The sequence below is a fragment of the Equus quagga genome, chromosome 19, assembly GCF_021613505.1.
Source record: "Equus quagga isolate Etosha38 chromosome 19, UCLA_HA_Equagga_1.0, whole genome shotgun sequence".
Lineage (NCBI taxonomy): Eukaryota > Metazoa > Chordata > Mammalia > Perissodactyla > Equidae > Equus > Equus quagga.
Genome location: NC_060285.1, coordinates 9,176,322 through 9,192,280, shown reverse-complemented (window position 1 = coordinate 9,192,280; position 15,959 = coordinate 9,176,322). Strand labels below are relative to the sequence as shown.

General features: G+C 43.6%; 1 protein-coding gene across 9 annotated transcripts in view; it reads left to right on the top strand.

The window, feature by feature from the left end:
- SGSM3 (small G protein signaling modulator 3) overlaps nt 1–15,959 on the top strand; it is a 39,272-nt gene that overhangs the window by 895 nt on the left and 22,418 nt on the right. The window lies entirely within an intron of this gene.

The following is a 15,959-nucleotide window of genomic DNA, read 5'->3' as shown; positions in this document are numbered from 1 at the left end:
GAAAAAGAAACAGGCGCCCGGCATGGGGTGCGCTCTTCGGGCCCGCTCCCACCTGCGTCCTCGCTCGGGGGGCCGGGCCTCGAGCCCCCGGCGGCGCAGCCGGGCCGGCAGGAGGCGGGGCCGCGGCGCGCGAGCTCAGGCCCGGGGGCTCGGCCCGGCGCATCCCCCACCCCGGCAGCTGGGAGCGGTCTTTCAGAGCGCACCCCATGCCGGGCGCCTGTTTCTTTTTCCTTTGGGAAGAACGGCTGCCTCGGGCGCGTTTACACAGCACACTTCCTCAGGTGTCACTGGAGACTTAGGTTGAAGATTCAGGTCGGGTCCAGGGTCAGGCTCAGATTCGGGCCGAGACGCGGAGCACGCTGTAAAATGTGTTTGTATTTCAACTTTGGGGAAATTGAGGCATGTATTAGCGAGGATCACCGACTGGGGTTAGGATTGGAATTTTGAAAATTATTCTCATACTTAGGTTAATGATGCAGGATGCTTTTTATATGGGGTGGGGTGGGGGCGTTTTAAAGTTTCTTTTCTATGACAGATGACTGTGTCGTATTTGCCAGCCTTGTGCTGCACGTGAGGTTTGTGGTGGGTTCTGGCTCTTTTTTGGTGGGATGTTTAGAGGTGTCCAGTAATATACTTCACCCTTCTTTCTTCTTCTTTCTTGGTAAATTCAAGTTCCTAATCAGACTCTGATTCACAAAAACTGAATTTTCAACTCTGACTTGTTTACTTGTAGCTTTTGTGATAAAGTCGATAGATACACATACAGTTCCTACTTTTCTTCCTCATCTCTTTTCCTTATCTTCTGATTCTCTCTGAACGCTAAGCAATAGTTAGTATCTTCTTTGTTTTACATGTTTGTTTCTGTTCTCCATGATTAGTTAGTAACTGATTCTAAATAAAGGTCGATATTCCAGTTTTTTGATAATGCTAAATGCATGTAGCCTTTTCAGAACTAGTTGTCACATTAGCCTGGACATTAGGTGTGCAGGGGTCTGGAAGAGCAGGGAGGGGGCGAGGGGTTTCTGTTGATCAGATATGGGTACCAGGTGAACATGACCCGTGACCAGAGCATTAACTTTAAAAGGCTGTGAACAAAAACTGTTTAAATATAAAAGGGCATACTAATCTTGTGGATTTGGGAACTTGTCAGGTTGACAGTCAGTGAACTAGAGTAATAATAGCTCACAGAAATGAACTGACATCAGGGTGAAATATGGAGACGGGAACTCAGGAGAGAATTGTCTGTTTTAGCACACAGCCATCTTTCTGTGCCTGGAGTGTATGCTGGGAACACCTTGTTGGCTTAGAAACTTGGTGTTCTGAGTGTTTGTGTTTTTAGTTTCTCTCTTCTTAGTTCTCAATGAGAGTTTTGGCAGGAGCCCAAAAATCTTGTACAGTTGACGCTTTAACAGCTTTATCTCCTTATTCTCCAGATTGTCCCTGTTCCTCTGCTGGGGACATCAGTAATTTTCCACAGTAGCCATTCATGAACTCATGCAGACTGTCACATGGCAGTAGACTAGCACAGAGGGTGGTAAAAACGGAAGAAATAAGGATCCTGTTTCTTTGCCATCACATGTTACACACAGGCTGAGACAGAAAATCTGGACTGAACACAAGCTATGTGGGAGGGCTTAGAACACAAGAGTCCCGGCTTCCACATACAGTAGTAATCATCGATTCTCTTGATTGAATGTCTTCCGTTTGCCAGGGGTGTAGCTGTAACAGGGAGGTGTAGTTCATTCTCATTTTGTATATGTGTAAGTCAAAGCACACAGGTTAGGTGGTTTGCCTACAGACATAGTGACAGGGCCAGAATTCAAATTCCAGTCTGCTTGACTCTGACACCCCTGCTCTTTCTCTTGTGCTGTACTGCCTTCCAGCAAATACCGTCCAGTCCTTCTCATTCTTAAAATATATAAAACTTTCCTGTGATCACATCTCTTCTTCAGACTATTACCATTTTCCCTCCTTTTCCTTTCTAGACTTGTTCTTAAAAAGCAAACTCTATGCTCTTGTCCGCCATTTACTCCTTAGTTCACTGCTGTCTGGCTTCTACCCCCAACTCTGTTGAAATTGCTCTCATGAGCTCCACTCAGCCATTTATTGAATACCTGTCGTATGTACCATCTTCTAGACTTACAAAGAGGCTAAAACATGGCTCTTGCCCTGAGGGAGCTTAGGGACTAAAGAGAGAGAAAGTTTCATACGTGTCAGTATGATGTGTTAATTGCTGATGGAGCAGTCTTTGCTCTTGGGAGCTGGAGAAGGAACACTTCACTGAGAAGTGGGCTGCCGGCAGAGAGAAACTCTAAATTGTTCCAGACAGCGGTGTCAGGGTTGCATGTGTAGGTCTGGAGTTTTAGGAGAAGCTGTATCTCACCAGTGAGCGATGATACAGTTGAAATGCACCGTGTAAGCCTTACAGTCTGGTGGGCCTGGGAACTGAGCTTTAATTTCTTCTTTTATAATACCTGCCTACAACGTAAGCTCTATGAAAGTAGGGCCTTTCTCTTTTTCACCACCTCAACCCTGTCTCCCAGAACAGTGGAAGGGGGTCAAGAAACATTTGTTCAATGAGTACCTCATAGGATGTTGTGTTCAGCACATAGTTGGTACTAGTACTCGCAACATAGCATATGACCGAAATAATGAGGCTCACTTTCAGTGTGGGTTATGAACTGACTTTGAAGACCCCATTGTTTGAATAGTAGATGTATAATCACCTCCCTTTCTTTTTTCTTTTGTTTTTTAAGATTTTATTTTTCCTTTTTCTCCCCAAAGCCCCCCAGTACATAGTTGTGTATTTTCAGTTCTGGGTCCTTCTAGTTGTGGCATGTGGGATCCCGCCTCAGCATGGCTTGATGAGTGGTGCCATATCTGCGCCCAGGATCTGAACCGGTGAAACCCTGGGCCGCCGAAGCAGAATGCGCGAACTTAACCACTCGGCCACCGGGCCGGTCCCACCTCCCTTTCTTTTTGAACATTTAGGCTTGTGACTTTATGGTCACAATTCATAAAGGGGGAGAGACATTCACCTCTTTTCTGTAGGCACAGTTAGCTGTTACCTGTCTTCGCTTCTAATATCATGCCTCTCTTCCAGTTATAAACACATTCCTGCTTTTTCTAAGTGCTTGTGATGTAGATTTTGTATGTGTGTTTTTTCCTCTGCTAATGATGTGAATTGTTTTGCGAAGTTAACTTCTTTGGAACCATTAAATAGCTTTATCAAGAAGAGTAACGTTAGAAATAAGATTGAAAGCCCCAATTAAGTTACCAGAAGGTTGGTTTTAGGAAAGGCCTGGTTTCCAATTAGGACTAAGAAGATTTTTTCTTAACAAAATGATATGACTGTTCCTGGCCTTCTCTAGATATCTAGTTAGCCTTCTAGCTAACATTCTAAAGACATGAAACAATAGATCATTTCTCTCTTGTGTTTGAGTTTCATTTGTAAATATCTTTAATATATGTGACTTGAGGTTAGGGTTAAAGTCCAAATACCACCTTTTTTTTTTTTTTTTTTGATGAGGAAGGTTGGCCCTGAGCTAACATCTGTTGCCAATCTTCCTCTTTTTGCTTGAGAAGATTGTCGCTGAGCTAACATCTGTGCACTCTCCCTCCATTTTATGTAGGATGCTGCCACAGCTTGGCTTAATGAGCAGTGCTGGGTCCATGCCTGGGATCCGAACCTGTGAACCCTGGGCCACCGAAGCGGAGTACACGAACTTAACCACTATGCCACTGGTGCGGCCCCCACCTTTTTTTTTTTTTTTTTAACTTTTGAAGTCAGTAGAGTATAGTAATTAAGAGTACCTACGATGAAGTTAAATTCTGTGTCTACCACTTTAAACTTTGAAAACTTAACACGAGTGGTATAACTTCCCAGTGCCTCATTCTGCTCATCCACAAAATCACGATAGTTACTACCACCACCACCACTCATGATAATAGCTAATATTTACTGGGTGTTTACTATATATGAGGCACACTTCTAAGAATTTTACGTATATTAACTCAATCTTCATAACCACCATATGTATTATTAGTGTTACACCCACTTAAGGTGAGGAAACAGTCACAGAGACGCTAAGTAACTTGCTCAAGGTCACACGAATAAGTAGTAGAGTCAGGATTTGAACCCGGGTAGTCAGACTCCAGAGTTTGTGCTCGTAACCTTCTCCTTCATAGGGTTGTTTTGAAGCTTAAATAAAATAATCTGTGGAAAGTGTCTGTGACAGGCAGGCAGTGAGTCCCGGCTACCACAGTTAGCTTTGAGTTTATAAAGCATTTCACGTGTATTTTCTTATTTGGCGTCGTAAGTACGACAAGTGTTGTCGTGATCATCACCAGCTCACAGACAGGAACTGAGGCCTAGTGTGGTGGCTTGCCCGAAGTCACAGAGCAGGTGAGGAGGCAGTGCCCTGGCTCTGCTCCTCCGCCACACCTGGATTCTCACGTTGATTTTAAGGCATCTCATTTTGAGAGAGGTTAGCGGACATGTTGTTTTGGCCTGCCCAGCTTCCAGTCCAGGTTTTTTTGGGAATAGCAGCTCATGGTGCTTTGAGGACGCAATCCATCCCTGACCAAGAAGGTGGTGGTCACACGACCCCCGGTTAGGCCAGCAGGGGGTAGGCAGATAGATGTGTTCCTCCTCTAATTTGAATCTGAGGTGGAATGACACAGTGACAGACAGTCGCAGCTCCCTTATCACAGTCAGGAGTTAATTCCTAATCTGTAGACACGGGAGCTGTTCTGTTATTTGTTCTCAAGACCTGATTCTTCAGCTTTTTCTCAGTCGTGTGCCCTACCTCATAGCCTTCCAATACATTCCTATAGTATGTAATTTAAGTTACCCAAAGTCAATTTTTGTGGCTTGCAGCTGAGACTCTCTTAACACGCAGCTCCATGACATGAGGCCATGTCACTTAGAAAAGAGTTAAAATAACTGGTTAACTTTAACCTGAAGAGAAGAGGCATCTCAGAGAAGACCTGAGGTTGTCTTCAAAGGTCTGAAGCATATAGTGTACAAAGTGTCCCTAAAAAGAATGAAGAGTAGACATTACTAGCAAACAGATTTCTGCTCAAGTTAAAGCCTAAGGCAGGGCTGTCCTCGGGTGGACAGGCTCTCTTGGTCTGTGGAGGTGGATATATGCGCTAGAATTGTTCAAGCCAAGACGACATGGTCCCCTAGGAGGAGTAATGTGGGTTTTAATAATCTAATGGGTAGTTGTACTAAATGACCTGTAAAGGTCGCTCCAGTTCTGAGGTCATGCTTCTCTGACTGAAATCTAAGTCTCCAGAGTCTCAGACCTAGAGATCTTTCTAGAACAAGACTGTTCTTGCCCTTCTCTACTTTGCCAACCTTGTCCCCCTGCCTCACCACCTATCTACTGCTCTTCTGTCTGCCCCAGGCCTCAGCTTCGCTCGGCTCCTCACCTTCTTCAGGTCTTTGCTCAGATTTCACCGTCTCATTGAGCCTTCCCTGAACACTTGATTGGAAATGGCACCTTCTGGAAACTGCCTCTCCCCTTTCCTGCATCGTTTTGTTCTCTAGCATTCTTCGTCCCCTGGCATACAATTGAGTTTCTTATTTATCTTTTTAATCACTTGTTTCCCCTCTAGAATGCCGGATCCTGGAAAGAAGAGATTTTTATCTCTTTTGAGCACTGCTGTATCCCCATCACTTAGAACAGTGCCTGGCACATAGTAGGCATGCAGTAAATATGTGTTGAGTGAGTAAATATTTCCTCAACACAAAATCACCACTGGGTCTGCTTTGAACTCTACCTTTTTCAGTTCCTTTCCTTACTGTCTGGTACCACCTTCTTTTACTCTTCTCTGAATCACAGCATTTTAGGACTAGAAGTCTGAGATCATCCCCTTCATAAGGACTAGAGATCCCCATGTCACACAGCTCATTAATGACAGAATTGGGGAGAGAGTGATGCCTGACTGGTGGTTTATCTATCTCCTTAAACTGTGGTGCCCCTAAATCTTACTGGATTTGTGTGAGTGGTTTGTGTGTGTGTGTGTGTGTTTTGGTTTATTTTTGTTTTGAGATTCAAGAATAGGTAGAAAATGCTATAGGCAAACACAGGCAGTATAATTAACTTTGGAAGTGAGTTCTTGTTTTTATAGATGTACATTGCAGAATACATATGTATTTAATTTTATGAAGTGTGTAAATTTAAAAGTTGCTGCAACTTTAATTTTTATAAATTATATTTTCTTTCCACATTGATTCACATAATATAAGCAGCGTTTTAACATTATATTCATTCATATTGAGAAGAACTAAGTGCTTTGGGGAAAGTTACAGGAAAATTTTACTAATCTATATAAATTATCAGAAGAAGGCATAAGTATTTGAACAACACAAGATACTATATTTAGGAGCTAGAAAGATTCAAAATAAAATATATTAACTTATTATTCTAAATTTAAAAGGTAAATCTGGAAACTCACTGAAATAACAAAAAAAACAAATTACTTTGATAAAATGAAAGATTATGACCTAACGAAGTTAGCTGGGAGTTTGTAGACTTTTCTACTTGACTGTCATGGCCAGAAAGACCAATAAATATGTCAGGCGTTGTTCAGAAATGTTTTGGAAACAAAACAGAAAATATTATCCCATCGTTTTTTAAAATTTGAGATGGCTCTGAACACTTAGTGTTTTTCTGGTAGAATATGGATTCCTCTCATTTCTCGTAAAGGACCAAATAATAAGCGTGAGAGATAGCCCTTATCATTACCTGACTTAATATGTACATTTCTGTGCAATTTATTAAATTATATTAATAATCGTTTTATATTATGGGATCGTTTGGTAATCTCCTTACCTGACTAGAATAAAAGTTGCGCAAGGCTGAGGTTGGGTTTGTTCACTGTTTTGTCACAGGGTCTAAAATGGGGTCTGACCCAGAGTAAACACTCCTTTATGTTGAATGAGAGAATGCCATGTGAGGTCAGAATGAAAGATTAGGACTTGTCATTGTGAAAAAGTGTGGGTTAGAGGAGACTGACTGAAATTTAAAATGGTGTTATATTAATAATAGCTTTAACATATTGAGCACCAATTCTTTATTTTATCTGTAGCTGTGTAACAGTCACCCCAGAATTTAGTGGCTTACAGCAACGGTAATCATTTTATTATCCTCTCACTTGGGAGTTGACTGGGCTTCACCAGGTGGTTTTGCAAGCAGTTGCCATTGGATGGGGCTGGAGTCGTCTGGAAAGTTTCCTCATTCACATGTCTTGGGGTGGATGATGCCTATCAGCCAGATCTCAGCTGAGGCTGTTGGCTGGAACACCCACATGTGGCCTGTCCATGTGACCGTACCTACCTCATCATGTGGCACATGTGTTCCAAGAGCGAATGTCCCAAGGAAGCAAGGTAAAAGCACATGGCATTTTTATGACATGACCTTGGAAGCCACATAGTGTCACTTGTACCATATTCTTTTGGTTGAGACAGTCACAGAGCTTTTCCTGGGTTCAGAGAGAGGGGTCATGGACCCCACCCTCAGTGGAAAGAGTGTCAGTGTCACATTTTAAGAAGAGCATGCGGGATAGGTTATATTGTAGTGGCCCATCTTTGGAAAATACAGTTTCTACACCATGTTTGTATCAACTGTGATAGGAATTTTAAGTACTTTTTCAGTTCTTTAATCTGTAGATACAATACCCTAATTTTACTGATAGGGAAACTGAGGCTGTTGAGAGAGGAAAGGTTTTGCTCAAAGGCTGCACAGCTAAGTGGCAGACAAGCTGTCAAAGCCAGGCCTTCTTGCTCCCACTGTACCATGTATAAATAAGGTGAACGTAGATTTCTTCACCGAATCCGAAAATACTAAGGAAGGTATATTCATGTAGGTACCTTGTAAAACACGTGATTAACTTAGTCACTCAACAGACACTTATTGAATCCCTAGGAAGTACTAAATGCTGCATAGGATTCAGCCTTTAAGGAGCTTCCAGTCTACTATGAGAGATGAGGCACACACAACTAGTTAAATGAGGTAAGTGTAAGTATGTGGCATTGGATAGGTGCAAGTAAATATTGAGAAAAAGGATTAGGGAAAGCTTCACAGAAGTGGCATTTGAGCTGAGCACTGAAAGATGGATAGAATCTTGACATTCGGACGTGGAAAGTGGCCTTCTAAGCAGAGGAAACAATATAAAGGTACAGGAGCATGTTGAGATAGCAGTGAGTGGTTGGGTGACTGAAGCACAGGGTACAGGAAGGGAAAATAAGAGCTGACTCAAAAGGTTGATTGGGGCCCACTGAAGAAGATGAGGAGGGAACCATGTGATCAGAACCGTGCTTCAGTGAATATTAATCTGGTGTTTATTTAACATGAAAGGAAAGATGGGAAATCTGGAGGCACAGAAACTTGTTAGGAGGTTTTTACAGTGGCCCAGAAAAGTAGAGCAGTGAGGGTCTGGATTAAGGCAGTGGAAATAGAGATGATTAGAGATATTTTAGAGGTAAAATCAGTAGACTTGGCAACTGATTCAATGTGAGAATAAGAGAAAAGTAGGAGCCAGAAATTACCCTAAAGCTTAAAATCTGAGTCTCTTGGAAGAAGAAATAGGAAAACCAAACAGAATCATCTGAGATGGAATAAGAATAGATTCATTTAAAAAATAGAAGTTTTGATGTGTTAGGTGACAAGTCAACTGAAGCTGTCCAACAGGAAGTTGGAAATATCAGGAGTGTTGTTATGGCTAGAGAGAGAGATTTGTAGCTTATCTGTATAGCAGTGATAGTTAAATCCCCATTAGGAACAGGAATGGATTCCCCAATAGGAATCCATGAGGAGTGGGTTAAAAAAGAGGAGATTGATTTGGGGAATGTCTTTCTCGGGGGTCTGGAGGAAGACGAGGGGTCAGCACAGAAGCAGTTAAGTAAAGAAAAGCCAAGGTGGTCGTTGCCCTCAGAAGAAACCTGGGTACGTCAGCAGAGCGACATGGTACAGGGAGTTTAAGGAAATGAGGCCAAAGGAAGAGGATTCCATGTGGTGACAAGAAACCACTGGAGACCTTAGAAAGTCTAGGTGGTGAGAGAAGAAGCTAGGTTGAAAAAGCTTAAGGATTGAGTTGACTGATGAGGCGTGGGTGCAGAATTCTGCTCTGCTTTTGAAAAATATGGCAGTGAGGCAGAGGTAAAAGAGAGGGGTAGGAGGCTCGAGTGGGTCCAGCAGTAGTTGCTTTGTTTTGGTTTGTTTTCATTAAGGATACAGGAGATCTGAGTATATGCACCGGACGTGAAGCCAGTGAAGAGGAGAAGACCGAAGATGCTGTTGTAAAGCAAGTGGATTGAAAGGTTATTGTGGGTGGAGTTGACCTGGGAAGGGAGGAAGGCTACTTCTTCCTCTGAGAGGGAGAGTAGAAAGAGAAGCAGGTAAAAAGACTGAGCAGTTTTGACATGGAGAAGGAAGAAGTTGAGGAAGCTTGAGCTTAATGGCCTCAACTTCATTAAGGCAGGAAGGCAGGTCATCAGCTGGGAGTGAGTGGCAGCTGAGAGCACTTGGGGTTCTGAAGAAATGTGGGAAAGGCTTGAATGTAGCACTTTACGGAACATGACATAAAGTCAGAGATGAATGAAAGTTGCTGATAAATAGCAAAGTGAAGATAAATACTGTGTTTGCTGACTTTGTCCAGGAGGAACATGGGCAGAGAGAGCAATGAGAACTGATATGGGACTGGACAAGGCAGTGTTAGTTCAGAATGGTGGTGTACTTCCTGCTAGGTAGGAGTTAAGTTTATGGACCTGGTTGTTTCAATCAGCAGTATTAAGTATTAGATATAAAGAGCTACGCCCAAAATTGTAGATTTTCTAATGGAAGGCAGGCCCACCAAAAACGAAAGGTATGGTCCGCCTAACCCTGGGTTTACAGCGGGAGGGCAGCCTCCCATGACGTCTTTGGTGGGCTTTCTAGTTGGTAACAATGCTGGTCTGAGTGTAATCCAATTTGCCTGTTCTCATGTTTTTCCCAAGTTTTTGATTCAATTGTAGGTTTCAATAGTGGAAATAGGAGACTTAGCTTCTGGTCTGGCTGTGTCACCTACTCTCTGTATGGCTTTAAATCAGTCTTTTGACGTCTTTGACCTGACTTTCTTTTTTTGAAAAAAAAATGAGAGGGAGATGAACTCAAAAGGATCCTTCTCTCTCTTTTGTTTATGACTCTCTGTTCTAAGGGGCTTTGCCCTGCACCTAGAAGAAGCTAATGGTCTCTAAATATAGGTGCAGGTCTGTTAGAGAAATTCATTTGCTCTTGTAATGTGGGAATTCTCTCCTAATTTATCTGTTTAATTTGGAATCTTCACAAAAATTGATGTTTCTTAATACAGTTGCTTGTGTTATGTTTTAACACTGGCTGGCTCCCACTGGGCCCCATATCCCAAGTCAAGGTCTTGTTCTCGCACATACGCAAGTAGCTTCATGGTCTTCCCTGGAAATTGTGCTGCAAAATTGACAGCTACAATTTACTAGTCAGTGTGGTATAGAGGGACAGCTTAGGATCAGTCCTCACTCACTGATGTTTGATATGGGCAAGATGCTTAACCTCTCTGAGCTCTGGTTTTCTTAGGTTTCTTAGCAGTATGGTAAATACTCAGTAAATATTATTTTTCCTCCTTTCATTGGTACTTCCCATCTCACACCTCCATCCACACTGCCACAAAGTAAGTAGGTTGGATTACTATACTTAGGGTTATTACATATTTTCATATCTGTAAATGAAAAATTCTCAGTAATTGTATAGATGGTATGGCCAAATAAATGACTTAAAGATAAGATAGTTTGTTGACCTCTATAGTTTAATCATATGAGGAATAGGGACCTTGTTGACTATACATATTTCTGATCTCCTTTTAAGTGCCATAAGCTCCTGTGTTAATGCAGTCGGCCGTCTGTATCCTTGGGTTCTGTATCTGCGGGTTCCACATCGCGCATTCAACCAACCGCAGATCAAAATGTCTACAATGTTTGCGTGTACTGAACGTGTACACACTTTTTTTTTGTCTTTATTCCCTAAATGATACAGTATAACAACTATTTACATACCCTTTACATTGTATTAGGTATTTTAAATCTAGATTACAAAGTATACAGGAGGATGTGTGTAGGTTATATGCAAATACTAGGCCATTTTATATAAAGGACTTGAGCATCAGCAGATTTTGGTATCCGTGGGGTGTCTTGGACCCAATCCCCAATGGATACCAAAGACGACTATATAAACTTTATTTTTTTTGTTGCCAGTCTTCTTATTTTTTCTTCTTTTTCTCCCCAAATCCCCCCAGTACATAGTTGTATACTTTAGTTGTGGGTTCTTCTAGCTGTGGCATGTGGGACGCCGACTCAGCATGGCCTGATGAGCGGTGCCGTGTCTGCTTCCAGGACCTGAACCGGCGAAACCCTGGGCCTCTGAAGCGGAGCACGCGAACTTAACCACTCGGCCACGGGGCTGGCCCCATAAACTTTAAATATAAATTTCTCAGTGGCCTTTTTTGCCAGTCAGCCCTCAAGGAGCCTTATTTTCCTGAAAAACTCTTGTCTGCTATTTTTCAGAGCTACCCGAATGTTGAGTTGCAGTTACTTCTAACGGGGTTGTTGCCCCCATCCCTGGTGGGGGGAGTGATGGGAGGTCCCTGCAGTACCTTGCCTTTGCTTTCCTTATCACCCGCCAGGTACCGCCAGGCTGTAAATCTTAGGGGAGGGACCCTGGGAAGGACTCAGGGAAGTGGCCAGATTAGCGTGGATGATTGATTATTTTACAGGAAGACCCAGAGTGCATGAGCACGGTTCAGAAGTCTGCACAGGAGAGCTTCATTTCCCTGGGGCTGCTGTGCAGGAAAGGGAGAGCCATACCTGCGCTTGCGGAATTCTGGGGTGAGGTTCCTGTTTCCCTGGTCTCTGTTTCCACAGGCTGTGCTCTGCCTTGCACAATCACACCTAACTCTTGCCTAAAGGAACACTCTCTATCTCTCGTCACAAAGAAAATATTGACTCAGGGAAGGGAGAGCAGTCCCAGCTGTAAGCCTGTGGGTGCAGGAGTGGTGCTCAAGGTAGAGTTGATTACTGGAGTCATTTTGCTCTTCTGCTGATGCCAGTTTTGGGGGAGAAATTGGCATGATATAGTTGAGAAATTTGGACGATATCATGAGTCTTCGCTTCAGATGTCTGTGGCACTAACGGAAATGAAGAGTGATATGAATGATAAACATGTTTTCAACAAGAATGACTGCATGACTGGAGAAGGGAGCCAGTTCTAGATGATTACCACCACTAGCTGCCTTGTCATGGTGTTTGATGGGGCCCAAGTTTCAAGACTTTCTTTACATCCTGCTGAGTAATTGCTTCATTTAGCAGTACGTGCTGAGAGAAGGCAGGTGGATTCCAGGGTCTGGGGTATGCTGTGGCTGGAGCACAGAGCCTGTGTTGAGGGCAAGTGAGAGGTCGCTGTTGAGAGATGAGGCTGGAATGGTTAGTCGGCACTACTAGGTCGTGCAGGGTTTTATAAGCCACGTTAACACATTTGGACTTTTCCCTGAAGTCAGAGGGAAGAGAAGGTTTTAAAGAGAAGGAAATGATCAGTTGCATTTTTAAAGGATTTCTCTGGCTACTGAGTAGAGAGTAGATGGGGCATGGGAGGCGGGGGGCAAGACTGGAGGTAGAGATCCCCGCTGAGACTTGTAATAGCCGTGATGGAGAGGAGTGATGACAGCCCCCTTCTCTTCAACAGATGGAAGAGAAAAAGGAAGTTTCAGAAAACATTAGGAAAGGCCTAACTGTCGAGGGGCGGAGGTGGGAAGAGGAAGGAGAATCCGTTGACTCTGAGGCCCAGTTCTGGCTGGAGAAAGTGGGTGAATAGGTTGTAAGGCCAGTTTCCTGGGATAGGGGCCACTGGAGGAGGGCACGTTTCATGAGGGAGAGGATGGCTTAATTTTGGAGTGTGGTAAATTTGCAGAATGTGGAGGAGCAGTGCCATGGGCAGCTGGGTGTGCTGGCCTGAGGTTCAGAGAGAAATGTGTCCTGGAGACGGAAATCGGCGACATCTGCCTGTGGCTACTCACTGAAGCCATGAGCATAAACGAGAGCGCAGAGAACTAGAGAAGGGTGTAGGGCAGAACGTTAAGGTATGGTAAGAACCAGCAGAGGCGGAGGGGCCCGGAAAGGAGACTCAGAAGGAGCGGCCACAAAGGCAGGAGGAAAGCCAAAGGGCCAGGACACTTGCGCACCCTGAGGAGACAGTGCTTCAAGGAGAAGCACTTACCGCAGGAGCCGCTACTGAGGGGACAGGCGTGGTGAGAACTCGATGTCCTCTTTGGATCTAGTGAACATCAGCTCCAAGCATGTGCTAAGGACATGAATAAAGGAGAAACAAAAATAAGGAGAGAAGACGGAAAGAACTTGACATTGGACATTTCATAGAAACATGGCAAAAGTCATCTTGGAAAAAATCGAAATTTTGAACATCCTCATACTTATTTTTATTTTCATGTTGAACTAAATGGAGGGGGACACATTAGTCCTTTTTTTTTTCTGTGAGGAAGATTGGCCGTGAGTTAACATCTGCTGCCACTGTTTCTCTTTTTGCTTGAGGAAGATTGACCCTGAGCCAACATCTGTGCCAGTCTTCCTCTATTTCATATGTGGGACGGTGCCACAGCATGGCTTAATGAGCAGTGCATAGGTCCCTGACTGGGATCCGAACCTGTGAACCCCAGGGCTGCTGAAGCGGAGCATGTGAACCTAACCGCTGTGCCACTAGGCCAGCCCCATAGTATTTTTATTCTGTGGCTATCTAAAGGTCTTTAAAATTTTTTTCATCTTTAGCTTTATTTGTTTGAATGGGTAATATATTAAATAGTTCAAAATTGAAAAGGTATAAAGAGTATTAAGTAAAAAGTCTCTCCCACCCAGTTCCTCTCACATACAGCTTTCTAAATTTTATGTGGAAATTCCCCCTTTTTTGTACAAATGTTTACCATTCTTCTTACTGTTTTGCTCCTTGTTTTTTCCACTTGACAGTGCATCTTGGCGATCATTCCGTATCAATGCACAAATAGCTGACCGTTTTTTTTTTTCCAGTGGCACCCTATTGCATTATGTGGATAGACTGTAATTTATTTAACCAGTCCCCTACCAACAGATATCTAGGTTTTCTAATACTTTGCCATCACAAACAATGCTGTAGGGAGTGTCCTTGTATATGAGTCATTTTGCTGAAGTGTAGGATAAAATTCCAGAAGTGGGAATTGCTGGACCAAAGGGTGTCTGAAGATTTTAATCAACTCTGCTTGTTAGCTATTATTATGAGAAATACGTTATAGATAGGTTGTCTGATATGTTGTAGGTAGACAGAGGAATAGGGGCACCTAACACAAACCAGGCGGGGGAGTGTCAGAGAAGGCTTCCTGGAGGAGGACAGGCCTAAGCTGAGGCTTGAAGAATGAGAAGCCAGGTGGAGTGGAGGGCATTGCAAGCAGAAGGAGCCCAGCACAGGAACTTCCAAAGGAGCTTGCTGTACGTGCAGATCTTCCAGGAGTTTGGTGTCCTCTCCTCAGTCAGCTGGGCTAGGTACCAGATGTAGGGCAGATGTGCACATGAATAGATTACAGGATGAACTAAAGAACAGTAGGAGCAGGTACAAAATATTAATTCTGTCAGAGAGGGGAGGTAGGGGCATGGAAGTTGGAAGGGGAGGTGTTAGAGGAGGTCACATCTGAGTCAGAATGTGAAAGAAGGATCGTCAAAGGGGCATTCAGCTCAGTGGTTCCCAGAGTGTGCACCCTGGACCAAGAGTATCAGCCTCGCTCGGCAACCTGTAAGGAAGGCACATTCTTAGGCTCTAAGACCTGCAGGCTGGGAATTGTGGGCGTGGGCCTCAGCTGTCTGGGTTGTAAGGACCCCTCCAGTTGATTCTGATCTACTCTGCAGTTTGAGAACCACTGATCGAGATCTTTGAGGAGAGGGAACAACACTGTAGAGTCAGGGAGCTGTAAGCTCCATGATGGCTGAAGTGTAGCTCTCATTTTTAAACAGTTGTTTTATATGCCTGTAGAAAGAAATGAGATAAGCTAATAAAACTGCCGCATGACATGATCAGCGGAAATCACTTAATTTTTATAAAAAGGACGCAAGCCCTATATCCCACATTATGTGAGAATTCCAACACCCTCACCCAAATTTTTCAAATTTAACTCATTTAATCCTCATAACAACCTTATAAAGTAGGAATTATTATCCCTACTTTCAGACCTTTTCTTTGATTTCCCCTCAAACCACCCTCCAGGCTCTTATGAGTAGGGCAGGCTTTACTGAAGATACGGGATGGCAGGGGGATTTTAGCTTGCAACAACACAATATCTTAAATTGGGTTTTATTATTTATTTATTTTTAAAGGATAGACTTTATTTTTTTTAAGATTTTATTTTTCCTTTTTCTCCCCAAAGCCCCCTGGTACATAGTTGTATATTTTTAGTTGTGAGTCCTTCTAGTTGTGGCATGTGGGACGCCACCTCAGCATGGCTTGATGAGCGATGCCATGTCTGCTCCCAGGATCCGAACTGGAAAAACCCTGGGCCACCGTAGCGGAGCGCGCGAACTTAACCACTCGGCCATGGGGCCGGCCCCTAAATTGGGTTTTAGATTGTCTTTTTCTGAAGAGGCATTTGGTGTCCCCCACACCCCCCGGCCTCCCCACCCCTAGACATGCCGAGTATCAGTGTCTCCCAGGGGGACGCAGCTCCTCACCATGTCTTTGGACTTCTCTTCTTGTCCCCTCTGTGGTCCAGGCCACCTCTGTTTTCTCTTCTCCCCTACCTCTAAATTTCTACTAATGTCTTTTGCTAGGCAGTTGACAGATGTCTCCTTTCTTCTAATCTATGCTTTCAAGGTTTACCTTCCACCTTTAAGGAGTTTATCAAGGTGTTTTCCCAAACAAAGA